This window comes from Cryptomeria japonica, chromosome 8 (genome assembly GCF_030272615.1).
Source record: "Cryptomeria japonica chromosome 8, Sugi_1.0, whole genome shotgun sequence".
In the NCBI taxonomy this organism is placed as follows: domain Eukaryota; kingdom Viridiplantae; phylum Streptophyta; class Pinopsida; order Cupressales; family Cupressaceae; genus Cryptomeria; species Cryptomeria japonica.
Window position 1 is genome coordinate 411109410 of NC_081412.1, and position 23612 is coordinate 411133021.

Here is a 23612-nt window from a genome sequence, read left to right on the forward strand (position 1 = left end):
TTTTCCTTCTTAGCAGCCCTTGGCTTAGATTTCCGAAGTTGCTGAAAATCAAACATATCAAGAGAAATCTCGCACTTCTTCCTCTTAGGAGTGATTGAACTTAACCATGGGGGTAGATCTAATGACCTTGCATTTGTGACAACAACTGTGGTTTTTGTAGAAACTGGGTCTACCTGCACCATAGTTGTCACTCTAGGTGAAGCCTTAGTCTGGATAGCGACAAATATTTGCTTAGATAACAAATCATGGCAGGCTTCAAACATGAAATTATTGAAACTTACAACAAAAGTATCAATTTCTAAAAGTGATATGCTGGAAATAATGGAATATGAAGGATTAACATAAAAAATGCTCTCCAAGTCGCCATGAGAATTATCTACAGGTATTTCTGCAACTGATGATGATACAGATGCACTTGGCATAACATGATCCACATAAACTATGGAAAAATAATCCACATCTAGGTCAATTGGAGACACAAGAATATCCAAAGACAATTGGGGAATGATTGTGTGAGGATAATTTGAGTCCATAGTAGGAGGGAATCCTTCTATATTCTTCTCATGTGTTTCATTTGCAGGGTCAATGACATGAATCTGCACTTGAGGCTTCTCTTTTTCCTTCAATGATAACTCTTGTGGAGGAATAACTAAATCCCTACTCACTCTTAGCTTGATCCTAGTGCCCGAGGAAGAAGCACCCTATTTGGATTTGATCCTCAACTTTGACTTACACCTAACTAGTCCTGCCGAATCATTTTCCGCTCTACCCTTGATCTTAAAGGTTTTGACATTATTGTTTTTTAGTCAAGCATTAGTGTTGGCAAGGATGAGTTGAAATCTATCAAAGATTGAGGTAGACTACTTCTACGACCATTGGGGAGATGGAAGAGGAGCCTCAAAAACCCTTTTGTTCTACATACTCTGGGTCAAGAGTTTTCCCATCATCTACCACGTGCTTTCTGGAATCTTGGTTAGATCTAGATCTAAAATCTGCTACAAAGTAAGCCTGTTGTAGTCCATTTTCCTGATATCCTCTTCTGTACAAAGATTAACCCATATATCCTCAAGTCAATGAACATGAGTGAAGGCTCTTTTGATTTTTTCCTTCATTCCTCAATAATTAAAATACTTCTATGCCTTGATCTTCTTCAACTTGACTTCTTGAAGTTCTGTCTCCATTACTTTGGTTCTTGCTAAGGTCGTCAAAGAATATCAACCAATCTTCAATAGATTGTGAGAAGATATGTTGATTCCTAACTTATGGTTAGCTAACTGGACTGCATGAACTATCATTAGTTGCCTTCCTAACTCCATTAGGATGATCTTATTAGTAGGATATCTAGGAAGCATATATGACCGATCTTTAAAACATCCAACTCTCATATAAGTGAAAGTTGGGAACTGAAGGAACAAGCATCCAAATTCATTCACCTTCTTTCAGGCTACCTCAGACACTCTCTTGTTCTTGAGTGTTTTATCAAATAAACACATGAAATGGTCGAAGAAGGCATCCAAAACCCTCCTATAATTAATCATACTGGGTCTCAAAGTGAGTTGCTCATAATATTTGCATACTGGTACCAACAACCTGTCACCTTTGGTAGAAAGACCAGAAAATTATCTAAGTGATGCTACTATGCACACTAAGTAGGAATTCATGTAGAAGGTGAGGGTGGTTGAAAATTATGACAACTTATCACATAGGTTAACATTGATGACTTCACCCCAAAAGATATGAGACTACCCTTTTCTCATGAATACAATGTATTTGTACATCTAGATTTCAAATACAATAGACTGTTTTAATCCCATTATCTTGCTTAACAAAAAGATCATATCATTGATTTCCTCAATGAAATCAGATAGATACAACTTAGGCCATCTAGAAAAATAAGTTCTAGGAGTCTTGATCCATTTAGAATTGATATGTCTTATACAATCAGATCTTTTCTGGTTGTAGTGATCCAAAAAACTCTTCATGGACATTTTGTATATACCGGAGCAACAAGAACCTTGAAGATCTATCGATGGTTTCTACATCCAATCTGATGAGTATTACCATCATCATCTTTGATTGTCCTAGATCCACTATCAAAATGAGAGGCACAAGAAAGAATGAATTTTGGCTCCAAGGTTGCCACTGGAAAAGTAGAAACCAAATGGATATGACTATTTAGGAGCAACTGCATTCCATGGCTTGGAAATCCTTTTGCTCTTTCAAGAAACTCAGACATGTCAATATGTCTGATCTCTATATCATTAATCTCATCAACATGAGAGCTCACTTGAGAAGGAGCAATTTCATTTTGATACTTATCATACTTGTATTTCATCTTCTTATTGAAAGGAGATGCTAGCTCTTCTGTCATTGAACAAGAATCTACAACATTGCGATGAAAACTCCAAAGAGTTAAAACATATTTGTAGGCTATTGGAGATTCCATGGTACAAAAAATTGTAAAGAACAATGTCCAACCTTAGACTTATCATGCTATTTATCATGAAAAGGGTGAAAAAGAATGGACAATATTGGAAGATGCATAATCACAATGATAAGGGCAACATTTTGGATCTCAAGGGATGGATTGCAAGTAAATGATAATGGGCTTAGAATATGTGATTTGGAAGAAATAGTGAAACTTCACTTGCAATCAGGTCTTGGAGACCCAAATGCAAGTATGCAAACTAGGAAAAGACTATTTATATTCAATTTTGGGGTGGCTACAAATGAATGTGTGTTTACAAGCTAATGGCAAGAAATAAAAAACTTGCAATTGGGTCCTAGAGGCTCGATTGCAAGTATACAAGGCATGATGGGAAAAAATGTGGCCTTGTGGTTTGTTTTAGTTCTCCGAATGAAAGTGTGCAATGCATTTGTTTTTTGCATGATTGCAATCAAGTCTCTAGGACCCGACTACAAGTATTATACTTGCAATTAGGAAAGCCGTGGTGATGAAAAGAAGCTTTGTAATCGGGTTTCAAAGACTCGATTGAAAGTATTCAAAAGAGTACATTACTTATTCTCTTGTGCATGAAATTTCATTTGGACTCTAGAGAGACTACAAGTGGATATTTACAATTTTGGAAAAAAGGTGAGAGAATAATGACTTGCAATTGAGTCATAGACACTTGATTGCAAACATGCAACATATTAGTAACCAAATGACCTCCCATTGACACTTGATGAAGGGAAGAACATATGAAAAAGTGGGTTAATAAAAACCCTAATGCACAATGAAATTCAAAGACACAAAGGAACAACACAAGGATACAAAGCAAAAAAAAAAAAAACGAATGCCAAAAGGAGAAAAAGCGAATGAAAGAAAGAGCCATACCTGAAAATGGGAAAAAGAAAGCTTGAAAATTTTGCCCAAAAGAGAGATGCAAATTCAAATGGAGAAAAATGGAGTTCAAAATCTCTCTCAAGGATTTATATTCAACTAAAGAAGAACACTCCTATTATACTCATATCACAACATAAATGCAATAAAACTGAAACCCTTCTATATTGTGTGATGCAAGGAAAGATGAATCGGGTTTGAAAAATCTTTATGCTTGGGTTAAAATCATCCGCTTTGGAAAACATATCATATACTTGTAATCAGGTTTCAAACATCCAATTACAAGTGAATGAAAGTGATTTAAAAACTTGGAAGGAAAATAATAAAAGAAGACTTGTAGTTGGGTCCTTAAGGCTCGATTGCAAGTAAAAGACTAACATAATTGTAATTAGTCCTTAAAGACCCGATTGAAAGTAAGATGAGAACACTTGGAAAACAATTAAAAAGTTACCTTTTACTTGCAATTTGGTTTCCAAGACCTGAATTTGCATAAAAAGGAGGAGAAAAGACATTCAATATCAAACAAAACTGAAGCAATGATAAAAAATGTCTACTAGGTATAAGGCATAAATAAATACGAGTTTTGAAACATCGTAAGTCATGCCTTAGAGACAAAAATTACAAATTTTGGATAAAAATATGTAGGGGTTGTTTAATTTTTGCAAATTGAAAAATAAAGATGATATTTGGCTTTGACTGGGGAATTTCTTTCACTCATCCTCTGAAAGATTGAGAGGAATAGAAGGCATATCTATAAGTGCCTTTGTCTGGCCATTGTTCAATAGAGTCAAGTGACCAAAAAAAAAAAACAAAAAAAAACTAAAGGAAAAGAAAAAGACTCAAAGAATTGGACTTGGGTACAAAACTTACATGGAACTTATTCAAAATAATGCTTCAGATGTTTCCCAATGTAGGGCGGTGAAAATGGAGTTCTATGTTGATACACCAAAAAAAAACTATTTTCACTAGTGATCTGATGAATGGTGAAAGGTCCATGCCAAAGAGTATCTAATTTCCCATGTATACCCTTTGGCTCTCTTCTTTTATCACAAAGTAGAACATGATCACCAACCTAAAATTCTCTCCGCTTTTCTTTTTAATCAAAGAGAACCTTAACTCATTTCTGATGTTTATAAATTGGGTCTACCACTTATGTTTGTTGTTCTTCCAACTGAGAAAGGAACATTATTCTCTTATCTAAAGCATTTTCAAATGTCTCATCCTCAGTGGCCCTAGCTAACTTTAAAGAAGGAAGCTCTAAAGTAATTGGTATTTCTGCATTCATCCCATAGAGTAGTTGAAATGGTGACATGTCAATAACTCTTTTGGGTATAATTCTATCCACCCATAATGCATGATATAAAGCATTATGCCAAGATCTCTGATTTTCCTCCATAAGTTTACATATGATGGTAACCAAATTCCTATTACTTGATTATGCTTGATCATTACCTTGAGAATAATAGTTAGAAGAATGAGCCAAGGTAATACCATAATCGAAACAAAACTTAGTTACCTCATGAGAAGAGAAAGCAACTGCATCATCCGACACAATTTTATGTGGCACACCAAACCTAGAAATTATATTCTCCTTGAGAAATCTACATACCACTTCTGAAGTAGCATGCTTTACCTGAATGGCCTCTACCCACTTAGTAAGTAGTCAGTCACAATAAGAATATAAGTATGACCATCACTCAAAGAGGGGTTGATGACACCAGTAAAATAAATTCCCCATTATTGGAAGGGTTCTTCAATCAATACCGGCTTTAGGGTTGATGCTACAAGTTTATTCTTTCTTACAAATTGTTGGCAATGCACACACTTTCACACCTATATGAAAACATCTTGGAATAGAATTGGATAATAATATTTTACTCTCAGAATCTTCTAAGCAGTAACTAGTGCAAAGAAATGTCCACCACATGCCAAATTATGAAAAGATTCTAATAATCCGACTTGTTGTGCCTTATCAACACAACGAAGGAAATTACCATCAACAACTCGTTTATACAAACCACTATCCCAAATAAGAAAATTCGTATATTTGAACTTTATATTTCTCTTTTCCTTGAAAGAAAAATAGGCTAGACACTCACCATAAGTCAAAAAATAAGCTATGTTTGAATACCATTTATCAGTAGTACTAATGAACAATACTCTCAGGAGATCTTCTGAAACATGTTTCTCTTGTCCCTCCAGATTGTTCTTAGCCATAAGTTGTCAAATTCCTTTCCCTTGAACAAGGTTTGCAGGATTAATCTCTAATTCATACTCTTGGATTTTAGAAATCCAATTTTCTCTTTTTGTACTAAAATCTTGTTGCACTAGGATAGACTTAACTATTGTATCGGGAACTAAGACCAGGGTGTCAGAATTTAAAATATAGAACCTGGAATACTTTACCTCTTTTACCACATCATAAGCATTCTTCTCCAGTAGGGAATACTTGAGTTCATGAGACTTCAATGGAAAACTCATGAAACAAATGGGAGATTCAATTCCCTCTGTATTTTTCTGATCAAAATAGCAGACATAGTATGCTTAGAAGCATAACTATACATGATGAAATTCTTTGTATAGTTTGGGCAGACCAACACAGATGTGTGAGCTATTGCCTCCTTGATTTTAGTAAATGCAGTCTTTTCTTCTAGATTCCAATGGAAAGTAGTTTTACCCTTCATCATATCAACAATATGACGAGTCTTTTCAACAAAATCAAGAATGAACCTACATAGAAAATTGACCTTTCCAAAGAAAGAATGGACAACAATTTTGCTAGCTAGTAAAGGAAGATTCTAAATAATCTAACTCTTTCATGATCAATTTTGATCCCTTCTTTAGACACAACATGTCCAAGGAGTTTACAATTAGTAACCCCAAAAATTGATTTCTTAGGATTAAGGGAAATACCATGCTTGTGACATCTTTCAAGCACATGTTGCAATTGAAAGAGATGATTTTCATGTTCTTTGGAGAAAACAGTGAGATCATCCAAGTATACAAAAATATACCTACCAAGAATACCACCAAAGGCTAAGTCCATAGCTCTTTGTAAGGTAGCACCTGCATTAATTAATTCAAAGGGCAGTAGATGATATGTGAATATACCCCATGGACTAGTGAATGTAGTCTTGTGTTGATTTGATTTACCTACCTCAATCTAATTGTAACCTGAAAATCCATCTGACATGGACATCATTTGAGCTCCTGTCGTTGTTTGCAACACTTGGTCCGTTATTGGTAAATGATAATTATCCTTTAATGACAATTGATTGAGATTACTGAAATCTACATAAGTATGTATTTCTCCATTTTTTTACACATTGGAACTATATTTGCTACGCATGTTGAATGGTGAATAGGAAAAATAATGCAAGCGTTCAACATTTTTTGAATTTTTGAGAGAATAGTACTCGATATTTTGGGATTATATTAGTACTACTTCTTTCTGAAGGGTACTAAACTAGCTTTAAGAGGAATATCATGTTGGACCTCCTTAGGATAAAAGACTTGAGATCATCGTAAGAGTTTGCTAGCACATCCTTGTATTGGCATAAAAGTTGAATAAACTGATCTTTCTCTCTAGGAGTGCAATTTTTTCTAATATTTACAAATTTTGGATCATTTTCTGATCCAATATTGTACCTATCATATCCCATCAAAGAATTTGGATTCACATGTTGTTGTTTCTTTATATAGCGATCATGCTTGTTAAACAACTGCTTAAGAGAAATTTATCCTTTAGGAATTTTGCTTCCCTTTAGCTACATAATCTCTTCATCTAGTTCAGATGTATTTGACATTGAGTCAGAAGAAGAAGAAGAATTACTTCCTTCAAAATAAAAATTATTGAAATTATCCTCAGTTTGAAGAAAATTTATAATTTGTTTGTTATCATTGAAAATATGCTAATGATCCCAATTATCAAGCATGCTGGGTCTATAGATGAATTCAATCACATATTTGTCTTGACCAAAATCTTGATGTGGAATTAAGAGAGTAGATGGAACTACAAGAAAATCAACTCTATTCCCTGGGTACTACTGAAATACTAAAAGCATCAAAACTTTCAATATTGTCCCACACAAGGTTACGATAATGCTTGAGTCTATCATTCCTTGTCTGATACAAATTTCCTATGTAGAAAACTACCAATTTTTCATCAGCTTGCACATGGAGATTCATGATTCCTCTTTTATGAACAACATCCATACCCAATAATAGTGACTCATATTCACCCATGTTGTTGGTGTTAGCAAACTGCAATTTAAAAGAGGAAATATTTCTCCTTTAAGAGAAATTAGAACAATTCCAACCCCTGACCCATTGGAAACACAACTTCCATCAAATTCCAAGGTCCAAACATCATTAGAGCTAATGATGCTTGCTCCTTCAATATTTTGAGGGTTTTGAGGATAACTTATATCTTCTTCACCTAAAATAGATGATTGAGTTTCTTCTATCAAAGCAGAAGATTGAGTATTTTCAACCATGACATAAGACTTAGAAGAGCCATTTTTTGATGTTTGATCCTCATTAGTATCAACAAGCCTCTCACTGTCTGACAGAAGTGAAGAGTTTGAACCATCAGATGGTCAATCTTCAGCAAACTCTGAAACTTCATCAATATGCAGGTAATAATTCCCAAAAACTGTAGATTCAAAAGGAATTTGAGCATGGGGCTCATTTGACTTAACCATCGTGTTCTTAGTTTCCCTTTCAGGTACTAATTTTTGCACAACACCTTTAATAGGTATTCTTGCCTTAGTCATGTCCATGTTAAGTTCACCCCCTATATTGTTACAAAAATTACAACCAAGTAATATTTTGTAAGAAGTGGGAACATTTGCAACTAGGACACTCATCTTTATCTTCTTATCAAGAAAAGCTACAAATGCGAACTACACATCCTTTATTTGCCCAATTATAGGTACTTTCTTATTCTCTATGGAATAACAAAACCAAATTTTTTGGTCAAGGTTAATCCTAAGGCATGATCTACCTTGGTTGGAATAACATTATCTGAAGCACTAGAATCCAAAACATAATTACTCAATTTGAAACCATTAATCAGCAAAGTAATATAGAAAGGTTCTATCTTTCTTGGAATAACCGATGGAATGGTCACCAAGTTATTAGGCAAGTTCCTAGGTTCTAGAATAATAGGGGTATTTTCAGCAATAGGGCAAGTGTCATTGCTTTTAACAAAATTGGCCAACCTATCAAATTGATTAGGGTTGTCTTGTAGATAATCAACCTAAGACATCTGAATTTTAGTCTTCCTAGCATGGTTATTAATATCAAAGGATTGAAATGAACCAACCAAGGAAGAAGGAATATTTTTAGATTGTGGCTTGGGGTTAGGCACATTGGGATTCAGATCATTAGAAGAAATAAAAGGAGGGTCGATACCACTTACTTTATTTCTTGATGTTCCTCTCTTGGCAATAGTAACAGGTGTTTGTAAGTCAGCCATCATTTTTGTTGCTTCTTCTTGTTGAGCTAATAGTGTCTCTGAACATGTCATCACAACATATGCTTGACTATGAACTCCTTTGGATATTGATGAATCATCATAGTGCATATACCTTATGGTAGAGTCACCAACTGCCTCTCCTTATTGGTGAAGACCAACAATATCTTCAGTTTGAAAATCAGAGTGAAAATTCATTCTAATCTATTTCATAATATCCCACAACTGTATTTTGTTAGAATTAGGGATCACTGAGAGGGCGGTGGGGGGGGGGGGGGTGAATTAGTGATCTATTGGAAGTCAAATCCATAAACTTATTCTTTATCCACTGGTTAGCAATGCATAATAGAAAATAACGTAAACATGCAACAAAGAATCCACAAATCCACAACAACAAAAATTTTATGTGGAAACCTGAAAAGGGAAAAACCACAGTGGGGCCTGAACCCATAATATTCATATACTATGGCCAGGAGTACATAAATATTACATAGATGGGGAATGTACTTGCATTCAAGCTCACTTCCTAGAGCTCACTGCTCAATTGCAATTGCTCGGAAGGCTACAACCTTCAGGGAGGTCTCACTGACTTACAATTTGATTACAATGAAGAAATACAATGAAATGAACTCTCAAGTAGCATCTGACTATGCAAGAATGAGTTCCGATTAAGCACTAAATCTTTGACTATCTTTGCTCCACTGAATAATCTATTTCTATCTCAGTCAGCTACCAGATTTTCTAAAAGCAAAGTGCGCATGTGAAATTGTGCTCAATTGCATCAAAATGGATCACCACATCACTAACCGAAAATCAATCGCCAATTCAATCTTATATTTCTGGTCTTAACACAAAATAAATCTCCTTCAAGTCAGCTTCAAGAAGTGTAGCATGTACTTCCAAGTTGACTTCAATTTCAAACAAAACATAGCACCAGACCAAAAGAGTATATTTACACGCTTCCTAAGGAACTTACCGTTCACCAAGATCACAAAAACAATCACTAAAAATACTGCAATAATTGGAAATCATTCTAGACCAAAAAATTATCGAGATACCCTATTTTACAAGTTAACTCCATCTTCCAGATAAGATGAATCATGACCTCTAGATCGAATCTCCAAGAAGGGTTGCCATCAATGACAACCCTAGACCATAAATCAAGCATCAAAGATCACCGAATGAGTGTCAATCACCAATAATCTCCCCCTTTGGCATTGATGGAAACACCTATGAAAAATGTCTAAGTGTTGAAACCTATACACTGAATGAAAGAATAAAAGAATTATAAGGCGCCCCCTTAGATCAACAATCCAAAAATATGCATTACAATTGACTGTACACTCCATACATACGATCAACCTATACATTTTTCACCTCATCTCTCCCCCTTTGACAACAATACCAAAGATAAGGTGTGCATCAAAATTTCCTGTACATATATACACATTCACTAGATGATCAAACATATACATGCTCCAAGATATTTTCATATGCCATCTTAAGGAACCCAAGATATGTGTTCCATCCTGCTCTCAACTTCTTCAAAATTGAGACCAAACCATTCAAAACATAAGCAAGAAATTCTATAGCCGCAGTCTTAGTAGGAGTCTCCTAAGACATGTTTTAAATGTAGTCCATCTTATGATACACTAAGGTGTCCAATTGGGGACCAATTAGGTTCTAGAGTTCACCTATCCGCCTAATCGTCCTCTCCTTCTCCTCAAAATTCCTAATCTGCTCGGTGATGTTCAATTTTTTTCCTTCAATACTATCAATTAAGTTAGCTGTAGGATCATAAGCCTAAGAAATCCGAGCTAATTGTCCTCTACAATTATCTATCTGATTGTCTATCTCAGTAGTAAAATTGGTCAAAATTAGACAAGACTTATAAATTTTACCACCTTCCACTAAAGCCTCATCAATTAGTTTTAACTCCTTATCTACCCGGGCCTTATCATTACTAATCATTTGCAAAAATGTTTGAGCTTTAGCATCTTTAAATTTCTCCATAGCTTGCTAGGATGATGCCTTTGTCAAAGAATCAAATCGGGTGGATATATGATCAATTAAGTTTTGAAGCTTACCGAATGAACTGGTGTTTGCATCAAGTTTTAGTTCCGATACCACCTGCTCTGAAACTTTAACTAATTTTTCAATGAGTCTCTTCTCTTTAGATTCTGACTGTGCTAACTCTTGATTGGCTTGTGTTTGGAGAGCAAAAAAAATAATCATCCTCTCTATCAGAGACATTTGATTGAAAGGTTTATCAAAACTGACATTGAACTGTGAAAAACTCCCTTGGATTTGAATTTTAGCAGTGTCGATTGCCACAAGGATCAGAGTCTTCATTGCCTTACTCTTTCCTTTATCCAGTTCTTCCTATTTCTCCTCCTCCTTTTTCTTAGCCTCGACCTGTCTGGATTTTCCTTCATTAGGTGCCTTTTGTGCACCGGTATTACCACTTGGTGCACCATCCTCTGACTCTACTGATTTAACATTCTCTTTAGTAGGCTCAACCTCTACAAAATCCAAAATTTGTTGTTACCCAACATCCCGAGTATCTTCTTCCTTATTTACATCATGAACCAAAGGATTTTCTGACTGAGTGGCTTCATCTTGTCAGACAATTTCTACAAGCTAGTTCTTAGTAAGAAACTTCTTCCAGATTTTACTGGTTTCTCTCCTTATTTCTCCAACTTGGCCAACCATCAGACTGTTTACTCTGTGCTTTCTCCTAGATTCCTTTTTATTAGCCAACAAAATCAATCTGTCAATTTCCTCTATGGTGATACTGGTGTACTAATTAACTAGTTCACTCTCCTTTATTTTTCTATCCATTTGGCTAGTAGATTTTCTACTAGCATCAATTAAAGTGTACAAATCTTTTGAAAGATATTTTTCTAATTCAATAAATTCTTTGCTAAATACATCTGTTTATGGTAAAAATGGAAACAACAATATTGAAAGACTAAATGAATTCAACCACAAAACCCTAGCCTAACAACAACAAAGATCCACCATAACATATGAAGATTACCTAAGACAATGCAATCAAATAAAATCACAAAGATTATACCATCACATGTCCAATAGGGTTTGGATCTCCATTCTTCCTATCTCCATTGATCTTGCTTGATATATTTGCTCTCAGATTTTATGTGTGCACAAGAGCTCAACAAAGAATGGAAATGTGGTTGCAAGTAGGCTTGATCGCATGTGAAAATTCAAAAGCGTAGTTGGGTTGATTAGAATGATTAGATTGATTGAATAGAATAGGGTTGATAATGAAGGAAGCATCTACTTATATAGAAGACACTATAAGAAATGGAGGGATACGATTAAGAGGTGTAAAAGATAAATGGTCGGCTAGGATTAGAGGGTAGGTAAAAGAAATAAGAAAATAATGAGAGGGTAGGTAGTGTAGGAATTAAGAGATGAATGACAAGTGTCATAGGTGGAAAAGGCTAATGATTTAATTAAATAAATAAAGTTTTATTTAATTAATAGAGGAATTGGGATCAATAAAATAAATAAAATATTTATTTAATTTAGGAAAAGGGATAATTTAAATAAATAAGGCTAGAAGAGGATAAATGAATTAATTAAATAAGTAAAGATTTATTTAATTAATAGAAGAATTAGGCTAAAATAATTAAATAAAGGTGTCTACATTTTTCCCCTCTTTGAGACAATGCAGCTTGTTGCGTTGTTTCAAAGAAGATTAGATAAATTGATACAAAGTTGCCCCAAGATGGGAATGATATGCCCCCTTGAGAGATTGGACGAAAATGTCTAAAAAGATCTCATACACTCTCTTGATAAGAAAGAAAGGGTAGAATGGACTGACTGGATGGAGTGAAAAAGCCATGGGATAAAGAAGAACGAATAGGGCTAGGGCTAGGGCTAGGGTAGTCTATAAAATAAACTATGAGGGGAAAACATCCTCATTGTCATGCACATATCCAAGAGATCAAAGTGTAGAGAGAGCAAAGAGTAGTCAACAGTCAACATCGATGGCTTTGGTGCATAGATTCGATCGCGTTCACCGATTTCAGAGGCTAGCAGATGCAGGAGAGCTGGTGAGTACCGCAAAACCTCCTTGTGCCTTGCCACATTAATTGTTGTGATAAATGCATGCTAGGTAGAGTAATAAATACGCTTTAGGTAGGTGTAGAAAGAAATGTCAAGCAGGGTAAAAATGGTAAGGCGCGTCTGCAAAGTATGCAAGCGTGTTTGTGTCATAAATGCATGTTTATGTCTTCAAGGACAAATCAGCAGTTCTATGATGAACATACGTTGTCGATTGGATAAGCTGCTGAGAGGATACACTCAAGAAGGTCCTCTAGGGAAGACTAGAATAATAGATAGGGCTAGGATTGACAATTTTGTGATAGAAGATACGTTGCCAATCAAGAAACTACTCAAGAGGATACACTCAAACAGAGGCCCTAGGATAGGATAGATCAAGGCACTTTGTGATGAACATGGAGTACCAGGATAAAAAAGTAGTACTTTATGATGAACAGGGAGTACCACTAGGATAGAAAGCAACACTTTGTGATGAACATGGAGTGCTACTAGGATAGAGAGCAATACTTTGTGATGAACAGGGAGTACCACTAGGATAGAAAACAACACTTTGCGATGAATAGGGAGTGCTACTAGCATAGAAAGAAACACTTTGTGATGAACAGGGAGTGTTAAAAAGAGAAACACTTTGTGATGAACGGGGAATGCTACTAGGATTGACAAAATTGATTTTCTTGACTGCAGGAGGACCTACTTATGCTGGAGTGATGAGAGAGATTCCCATCGACTCAGAGTTTACAACCAGAGATGACACTCGAGGATAGAGAAGCGGTTGAGGCTATGGTCCTGCAACATATTCTGTATGTGCCTAAGTTTCGGGCAAACATGGGATTGCTGACTGTGCTAGCTGAGAGATGGCACTCAAAGACTTGTACTTTTCATTTTCTGATGGGTGAGATGATAGTCACCTTAGAGGATGTATATAGGATATTGAGGATACCGATCGATGGGGAGTTAGTTCCTTATGATCGAGACAGAGACAAGGATGCACTGATATGAGTGTTTCAGGATCTAGGACTGGAGATGAGGGTAGGACATGTGGCTTGGGATACCATGACACAAACTGGATTAGCGCTACCAACTGTGTTGGCAGGAGTGATCAGTGGATTCCTCTATCCGGATAGAGCGACATGAGGGTTGGAAGTGGGATGGGGGAGTACACTGGAGACATTGGTGACAGAGCACACCAGGTTTGCATGGGGACTGTGTCTACTAACACACCTGTATTATGAGATGCATTAGTTTGTGTATCATGGGTCAGCAGGATTGAGATGTGGGGTGACATTACTATAGGTATGGGCATATGAGCATCTGCCGGTTACACGACTGATCCACTTCAGAGGCAGAGGACATGGGCACATCTATGTTCACTTATATGATATGATTACATCACAACCATGGATTGGGAGACTGGAGTACTAGCATCGGGTGATTGACGAGATAGACAATGTGGTATGGAGGCCATACTAGGATTGTGAGGAGTGGGAGGATGATGCAGTGGAGCTTCCATATGTATTCAGGAGTAGGTATTTGATAGGAAGGACACCGTATGTTCTTGAGAGACAGTTGGTAGATAGGGTGGGCAGGCAGTTCGACAGGATATAATGGATGCCATGGGGGTCAGGGATGTATGCGCGGACAATGAGAGATCAAGTGCACTTGGGTCCATTATTGTCTTATGATTAGGTAGTGACACAACTAGTAGAGATGATTCCCTTCCCTTGAGATATGTGGGAAGATATAGAGGATGCAGATATGGATGTAGAGTATACTACATATTGGGTAGAGTATACGTTTTCACAGCTGACGGATCTAGAGGAGCTGATAGATGGAGATGGTGGAGGTGATGGAGATGATAGTGGGGATGGTGGAGGTAGAGGCTGATGAAGGAGGTAGGGAATAGTAGTAGAGAGGAGAGTGGCTCCGAGGAGAGAGGGTGGAGAGGAGAGACAGGCTCAGTAGGCTCACATAGTGAGGGGTAGAGGTGGATTGCCATTACAAGTGCCAACAACACAGGTTCCCAGATAGGTACATGGATGAGGACAAGGACAGGAGCAACCACAGGGACAGGGATAGGGTGAGGGGGGAGAGGAGGAGGATGAGTTACTATCTTTGAGGGAGATCTTCCAAGGACAGGTAGATGAGATCCAAGATTTGGAGAGGGGGACAACTAGGCTTAGGAGACAACTGAGGGATACTGAGCAGGAGAGGGATCAGGCTATTCAATGCTATACAGAGGTTGAGATAGCACTAAGGGAAAGGAGGTAGGTAACAAAGAAAACAGGAGCTAGATACGCCCATGTTCTATGAGATAGGGAGGAGATAGGCTACTGAGGGACCTATACTATGGAGCGGTGCCACTAGAGCAGTGGGCTAGGAGCTTCCGTAGACCATCGTGGACTGCGATGACCACTGGAGGGAGGGACAGGAGACAAGTGTCTAGCGGTGGGGTTATGGGTCCTCCACCACCACCAGATAGAGGGGACATGAGAGATGGTCCTGGGGCAGGTCCTTCTAGGGCTTAGACTCCATCGAGGCTAGCCGACTCTGAGGGAGGGAGTTCATCATAGCCTTAGAGGGCTCCCTATGTATCAGTTTTGTACCATTTTGTATGATGACACCTTCGGGTGATTGTAGCCATGATTTTTGAGATATATATATGAGATGATTCATCCTTGCCACATCTATATGCATGTCTACCTATGTGATGCTTCTATGTGATGCATGTTTCTATATGATTCTTATGATATGGATGCAAATATGTACGTGAGGAAATGCAATATTTTTGTTCTTTTATGTTTTTAAATATGTTATGCCAATGTGAATGTATGAAATGCAGATGAATATGATAATGCAAATAACTATTTACATGATGAGAATGTAAAATGTGCTAACATGTGTTGTGTGCAGGATGTGATGCAATTGTGATATCTATATGTATGTATGAAATGATACCATGTTGTAATGTAGGTGCAACTACATGAAATGCAGATATTTTTGGTGTGTCATTATACTCAGTCATGTTATAGCAGGCTGCATGGACTTGGGAAGGACGATGGAAGTCAATCAAGAAAGGGGGATGGAAGATAGAAGATATGGAAGTGAAAGAGCTTCTTGTGCATTATCATCATTGAGCTTTATTATGGCAAAATAGGTTATGACAATTGAGGTCTATGTTCGACCCAGAAAGTCATTGTACCCATTTGCATGGAGATCAGATAGTCGCAAACAAGGAATGCCCCAGTTCATACTAGACTCACTATGTCCTCATATCCTTGGACAATTCATAGCATTACTAAGAGCCAATCCACATACAACAAAGAAAAATAGGTGACGATACCCCATCCTCACCTTTCTAGTCAAAGACATCCTAGAGATAGAATCTCTAGTTAGAGACATCCTAGAAAAGATAAGAGACATGTCACTAAAAGATAAAATCAAAAGAAAACCAAGACTCGACACCAACATCCACTGTAGTCCTCAAGTATAGTGTCTCTTGTCACTTGTATATGTCTATTTGATTGTGGTCATAATGTTTACATTCACAAAAGGATAGATAGCACTTAACCATACTATTGTCTGAGTCTATTGAAAGATTTGATTTGTTGAAGCCCATTGTTGCTATTGTTCTCATCTGAAATTGACTGAATCCATGCAACTAATAATTTATTGTGGAGAAGATAGAATTTTATTGTGGATTGGTGATGCAAATGCTGCTTTATTGTGGATTGTGCGTAGATAGACTGAAGAAAATTTGGAAGAAACTGTACTCCTCAAAACATGTGGTGCTCTCAGTTCCACACCCATCACTAGACATAGGATTTTCCTTAGCCATAGATAGGAGCTGATTTATTATGGATGGAAAGGTTGTGAGTGTGTGCAAAGTGACGGGATGGAAGTGAATCCTGAAGGAGGGAGGAGCAATGTCTCTACGCATGGTGTTGGTGACCCAGTTTTCACCATGGTACTTGCCCAGGGCGCCACCGAAGTGGTTTTCATCATTGGATGAAATGTTTTTCTTTAATTTTTTGATTTTTCAATTTTTTTGTGTCACAAGGCACCCGTTTGCCAGGTTTTCACCAAGTAACGACTTTTTTATTTTTATGATTTCTTTGTATTTTTGAATTTTTTGATTTTTTTTTGTATTTTGTGAATTAGGTTATTTTGAAGAGCTATGTGTAAAACTTGCGAAGGTGAATGCTATTGATAGGATCCTCCAAAGGTTTTCCATCTGGAGTTAAGAGCTGATATGCACCAGATCCATAGGCTACTGTGATGATGTAAGGACCAAGCCAATTTGGTTCAAATTTGCCCTTCTTCTCTGTGTCTTGCTAATTTTTAGGATTTTCTCTGAGAACTAAGTCACCCACCTCAAATGTATGAGGCTTTACCTTATGATTGTAACTGCATTGTTCCTTGATTGAATGATGTGTAGCTCGAGTAACTATCTTCCTTGATAAAGGAACTGAGATATACTTACTAGTGTGTGGACTACATAGGCCCATATGCGTGTCACCTAAAGAAGTTTGGGCATCCCTGATAACAAAGTTCTTCAAGGAAGCTCCATTAAAGGTACATGATGTATCACCAGAAGGGAAAGGATGTGCGGAACAAGTGGATGAGTGATGAAGGCTTATGATTGCAAAAATAAGTGAAAGTAGGATAGCATGATGGAGATTTAGGATCAGCAAGTATTCTTTTTTACTTAAAATTTTAGAACTTTTGCCCCCAGTTATTTTTATATTAGGGGAGATCATCTCTTGCTCTTTTTCTTTCATAGGATTTTTATCCTTGACTTTGATTTTTGTAGATTCCAATAGCTTTTGATTTTGATTTGGACTAAAGGAATTTTATTTATTTTTGACTTTTAGATTTTTCTTTTCAAAGCTTGATTTGTGATCCCCAATTAGTAAGGGCTTTTGTAATTCTTGTTGAACCAAGTCTAGGAGAGGAGTGGAAATGGAATGAATGGATGAAATGGTAAAGCTATGTGAGTTCTCAAGAGGTCTAGCGATACGCTCAATAGATTCTTCGCTGGAACCACTCTTAGGACTATTGATATCAAGATCTACTTGCACCACTAGAGGAGATTTGCATTCAGACTTAGTAGCCACAACACTAGGTGGTTCACACCCAATTCCTTGCAAATTGTTTATAGATTGTTCCTCTCGATTAAATACCTTAGGAGATAGTGGGAGTTGATCAACATGAAAGATATACTCACCACATCCCATGTCCTTAATCTTGAACTTTTATTTGATCTTTGCTTGTTTTGATGTAGAAGCTTTCAAGGATTCTAGATCCACATATGCTGATGAAGGAACAACTTCTCGATTGACTGGGATTGTTATTTCTAATCTAGGTCGCAGATTGTTGCAATATATGAATGGGTTAGGATCAGCTTTGATGGTCACTTCAACTCCATTGTGTGGGAACTTGATACAATGATGATATGTAGATGGTACTGCACTCATCTCATGAATCTATGGACGTCCTAGCAATATGTTGTATGTGAGATCGAGGTCTAGGACTTGACAAACCACATCCTTTGTAACTGGCCCAACCCTTAGAGGTAAGGTGACTATACCCTTGGATGAGCGCTCTTTGTCATCATATGCTTTAATGGTGATTGTATGTGTAGAATTTACAACCTTATCAGAATATCCCAATTGTATTATTGTGTACAAAGTACATATATTGAGACCAGCTCCTCCATCTATCAAGACTTGTTTTATTCGATGTTTGTGTAGGAAGGATTCAATGTGTAAAGGTGCATTATGTGGTTGTCTTATGGATGCGTCATTAGCTTTGGTGAATGTAAGGGAGTGTGGAATGAAAACGTATCCCACCATGGATTGAAACTGGTCCACATTCAGATCAGTGGGGACAGTAGTGTCTCTCAAAGTTTTATCAAGGATGGCGTTATGTGCGGGGGATATGCGTAAAATCTCAAGAATGGAGATAAGCGTGGGCATCCTCCCTAACTGTTCTACTAGGTCGTACTCAGATTTGGTTGATGAGGAAGCAACGTTTTTAGCTGGAGCACCTTGCAAAGTGAATTTACCTTGACGAGTTGTAACATTACATTCAGAGGTAGGTTCAGAAGAAGATCCAATGCCTTTTAGGACAACCTTGGGTCTTTGGGTAGAAGTTTCAGGCATTTTGTCTTTTATACTAATGGTAGAGACGTAATTGTCCATAGAAATGTGATTAATAGTTGAATCATAGTTATAGGATGCTTTGGTATAGTTGGTTTGGTCATCTATGGCTTTGGCTTTTCCCTTGTCATGTTTTGGGAATGGTTCTTTAAACATTTCATGTTCTTGATTGGATGAGTGTCCTTCGATCTCAATGTCTCCTCTATCAATAAGATCTTGTATAATGTTCTTCAACCGATGATAATTTCCTATTTTATGATCCTTTCTTTTGTGATATTTGTAGTATTCATTGTCATTCCACCAATTTGTTTTGACGTTTGGCTCATATTTGCTACTAGGTTTTTGAAAGATGACTCAAGTGGTTCTCCCAATGGGGTGTACTTCCTTCATGATTTTGAAGTTGTTTGAGTATTCACTTGATTATTTGTAGAGCTTGATCTGGAAAAAATGATTTTGGGTCATACTGTATTGGCATCAACAACACCATCATTGACTGTGTTCTTGTTTTTATTCCAAAATCTTGGCTTGTCTTTTCCTTTAAAGTCCTCTTTGTTTTCTTTGAATATTTTGACGATGCCTTGCTCAATTAGGACCTTCTCTATCGCTAAGCCTTTCTCAATGACGTCCTTGAAGTTGGACAAACAAGCTTTCCTCAGGTCATAACCAATGTCTTTGTTAACATTCTGGGTGAACATCTCTACCATTTGTTTTTGTGGAATTTCACAAGAGCATCTGTTGGCTAGATTTCTCCATCTTTGTAAAAATGATGAAAAAGATTCTCCATCCTTTTGCTTGGTGTTGCACAAAGTAGTGACTGATATGTCTGTCTCTTTGTAAGAGAAATGTTGGATAAAATCCTCTGCTAGGTCACCCCATGACCTAATTCTAGGTGGAAGTTGGGAGAACCATTCCATAGATTGATCACCTAAGCTCTATGGTAATAATCTCATCAAATATGTCTCTTATGCTGCTACCTCAATGCAAGATATGAAAAATTGTCTTATATGTGCCTTAGGATCCCCTTTTCCTCTGTACTTATCAAACTTAGGTGTCATAAAGTGTTTAGGAAATGGAGGCATTGGAATGCTTTTGTCAAATGGATAGGGACATATGTCTCTCATTGTGTAAGTTGGCTTCGGTGTATTTATGTCCGCCACTTTCTTTTGTAAGTCCTTAATATGCCACTCCAAATTGTTCTTAGGTGGAGATCGACTTCTTAGACCTTATCCCATGCCTGAACCACTGCGTGGAGGAGGAGAATGTTGCATATATGGATGGTATTGATCATACATTTGTTCGTATAAGGACCACTTGGTATAGAGTCATGATGAGGAATGGAATATCTATTTTTTCCATACCATACTCTACAGGCATATCATGAGTTTGTTCTAGTGTATTGCCCCAAAATTTGACACGAGGTTTCCTTGTGTCTAAATTTTGAACATGCCTCTGGATATCCAATTGCTTTGGTGGTTGGTCCTTAGCATTGGTATGTGATTGAGTATATTTTTCTGCATAAGGCTTCCATAATGGTCTGCGAAGGTGAGTATCATATGCTTGATCATGTGTATGTGGGACCTCAGGTTTTTGAAACAAAGATGATGGTGACTTAGGCACCATATGTGGTCCTCTATTTACTCCACTATTAGGCCTCCCTTGATCCATGTTGACGTGAGGTTGTTGCAAAGGTTGATTTTCCACTATTTGAGACATGTCAAAATCATGAGGGATCTTGGCTCCACTTTGTGCCATCACTTGTAAGAAATATTGTCTATCTCTCCTCATTATTTCCTCAACCAATCGATTGAAACGGGGATCCATAATGGAGTCTTCCACTTCTGCTTAATGTATGGAAAAGTTGTCCATATTGTCATTGTGTGTATCATTGTTGTTTGTATTGTCCATGTTCTCAACATTTAGAATGTTTCTATAGGCATCCATTTCAGGTAGTGTAGTATGATCAGAATTGAAAAAGACATCATTGTCATACTCATAGGCACTCATGTTTGTGGACTCTTGAGCCTCTTTAGCTTCTCTCCTATATTTTTGGGAATGGGTTTCAACCATGAACTAGGTCTTGACCAAGGTGTTTGAGACTAGATGAAAATGGAAAAGAGTATGGAAGACCAAGAGTTGGAATGTAAATGAATCTGAGGTGTACTTGCAATGTCCAAAGTGTAAGACCAAGTATGTATATAGTAGAGTAGGTGTGACTTCCAAAGAGATGATAGTTTCTCTTGATGAGGTAAGGTTAGGACAAGCAAGTGACCTTTTGACTCAAGTTTAGAAAAATGTGAATGTAATGCAAGGTGTAAAGCAATGATGAACTTTGTGAGACCTAGAAATAGGCTGAATGCTAGATGAAAACCTAGAGAAATAACTTAGGAAGCTCAAGAATGGTGAAACTGATTGCTCTTGTTTGCTGGATTGTAAATTTTTCCAATTATGAACACAGATGTGCTTGTATACTTCACAAATGAGGTTAAATGACATAGACGTGGTTGACCACTACACAGACAAATTTCTAAGATTTTGTGAATGTAATTTTGCTTAAGAGAACACATATGCATTTTTGCCCTTCACAGACATGGTTAAATGACACATAACGATTCTATCAGACATAGATGAGTTTATGGAATTTAGTGCAATTTTTCCAATTTGTGAAGTTTTTTGTTGTGACCAAATCTAAATTTTTGACTGTTTTTCCGTGACAAGAGGACACAATGTTGATGAAGACTCAATGCTTGCAAGTGTTTAGACTCAAAATGACTCAAAGAAAAGTGTGTTGTTTGATGTAAAATTGTTTTTCATACACTTGAAGACACAAAAGACACAATGTTTTGATGTTTGATCTTGAATGTTTGAATGTTCAAAATAAGACAAGCACAATTCTTATGGTTGGCCAGGACAATAGTTGTTGATCCCACATGGGGTTTCCCCCAAGGCTACGCTATTTTAGAGCGGATACTTAGATGCTTGACCCCACTGGCTCCACCCTTGACACTCACTTCTTCGAGGAAGCTAAGCGTCGGTCCCCATGAAAAACTCCCCATGGAAAACTTTGTATCTCTACTAAGAGCCGTATGTGTGTGGGTCTCTCCAGAGGTTTGACCTCCTAACCCAACAACTAGAAGCATTTTGGCTTTCTGAAAACAAAGGTGCTAGTAAGGGCATTCGCTCATGTGGCCATACATGAGGCACTTTCAGCTTTGTAAATACAGAAGGCTCCCAGTCGGTAGGGGTTACGCCCTACAAATGATCAAATAAATTTGATCAAATGGGTTTATGGGGAGACATAGTGTTGGTATGAACTAATCAGCACACGTTACCCATGGTTTTCACCATGGATATAATTATTTATAGTGGTTTGGAAGAGGTCGGTTTTCCTCGCTACCACTTGGGTCGTTCTCTCCTCACTAGTAGTCCTAATGACCACATGGGGAGACAGGCCCTCTAGAGATTAAACAAAAAGGGCCTATTGCTCAAGACACAAAAGATACTAGTTCAATTTTAGTGCACCAATTGAAGTGTTTGATAATCTATGAAAACAAGGCACACAATAAAGATCTAAAGAAAACCCTTATCAAGGTCCTACAACGAAGATTGGTTAGTAATTTGGATTGTTTCAAATGATCACCCCTTCCTGCAAGCACACAAGTTAGGTAAAGTTTATATCCAAAAAGACTTTGTGAAATAGGGGCCTTTGATAAAATGATTTTCTTTCAAGACAAGCTGCACCATTTTTGTTAGCTAGATCACAAGATGTTAGCTCAAAATAAACCAGATCTGAAATCCAAATGATGAAATAAAGCCTCAAAACTGGATCAAAAAATGAAATGCAAAATCTGAGACACAAACATGGTTAAACCTAATGGAGATGCGATAGAAAATCACAAACATGCCTAAATCCGTCACAAACACGACTTCTGAACACAAACGTGACTCCCGAACATAGATGCGTCCAAAAGCTTCACAGACGCAATTTGCAAACAGAGACACAACCCTGCAATCTTTAAAATAGGATAAAATAATGGTGAACACAGATGCAATTACAAAGGTCATAGATGCGGTAGAAAAGCAAAAATGCGGTTCCAGGATGCGCAGACGCGGAAACACTGAAAGTTTGTTGAAAATGTCAGATTTGTAACTTCAAAAATACAAAATCTAACACAAAAGATGTTAAATTCAAAAGGGACAAGAGTCCCACCAGGCATGCCAAAATGTATATGGTGAAAGTGGATAACAATAATAATGAAAGACTAAATGAATTCAACCACCAAACCCTAGCCTAACAACAACAAAAATCCACCATAACATATGAAGATTACCTAAGACAATGCAAATCAAATAAAATCACAAAGATTATACTATCACATGTCCAATAGGGTTTGGATCTCCATTATTCCTATCTCCATTGATCTTGCTTGATATATTTTCTCTCAGATTTTATGTGCGTACAAGAGCTCAATAAAGAACGAAAATGTGGTTGCAAGTAGGCTTGATCGCATGTGAAAATTCGAAAGTGTAGTTGGGTTGATTAGAA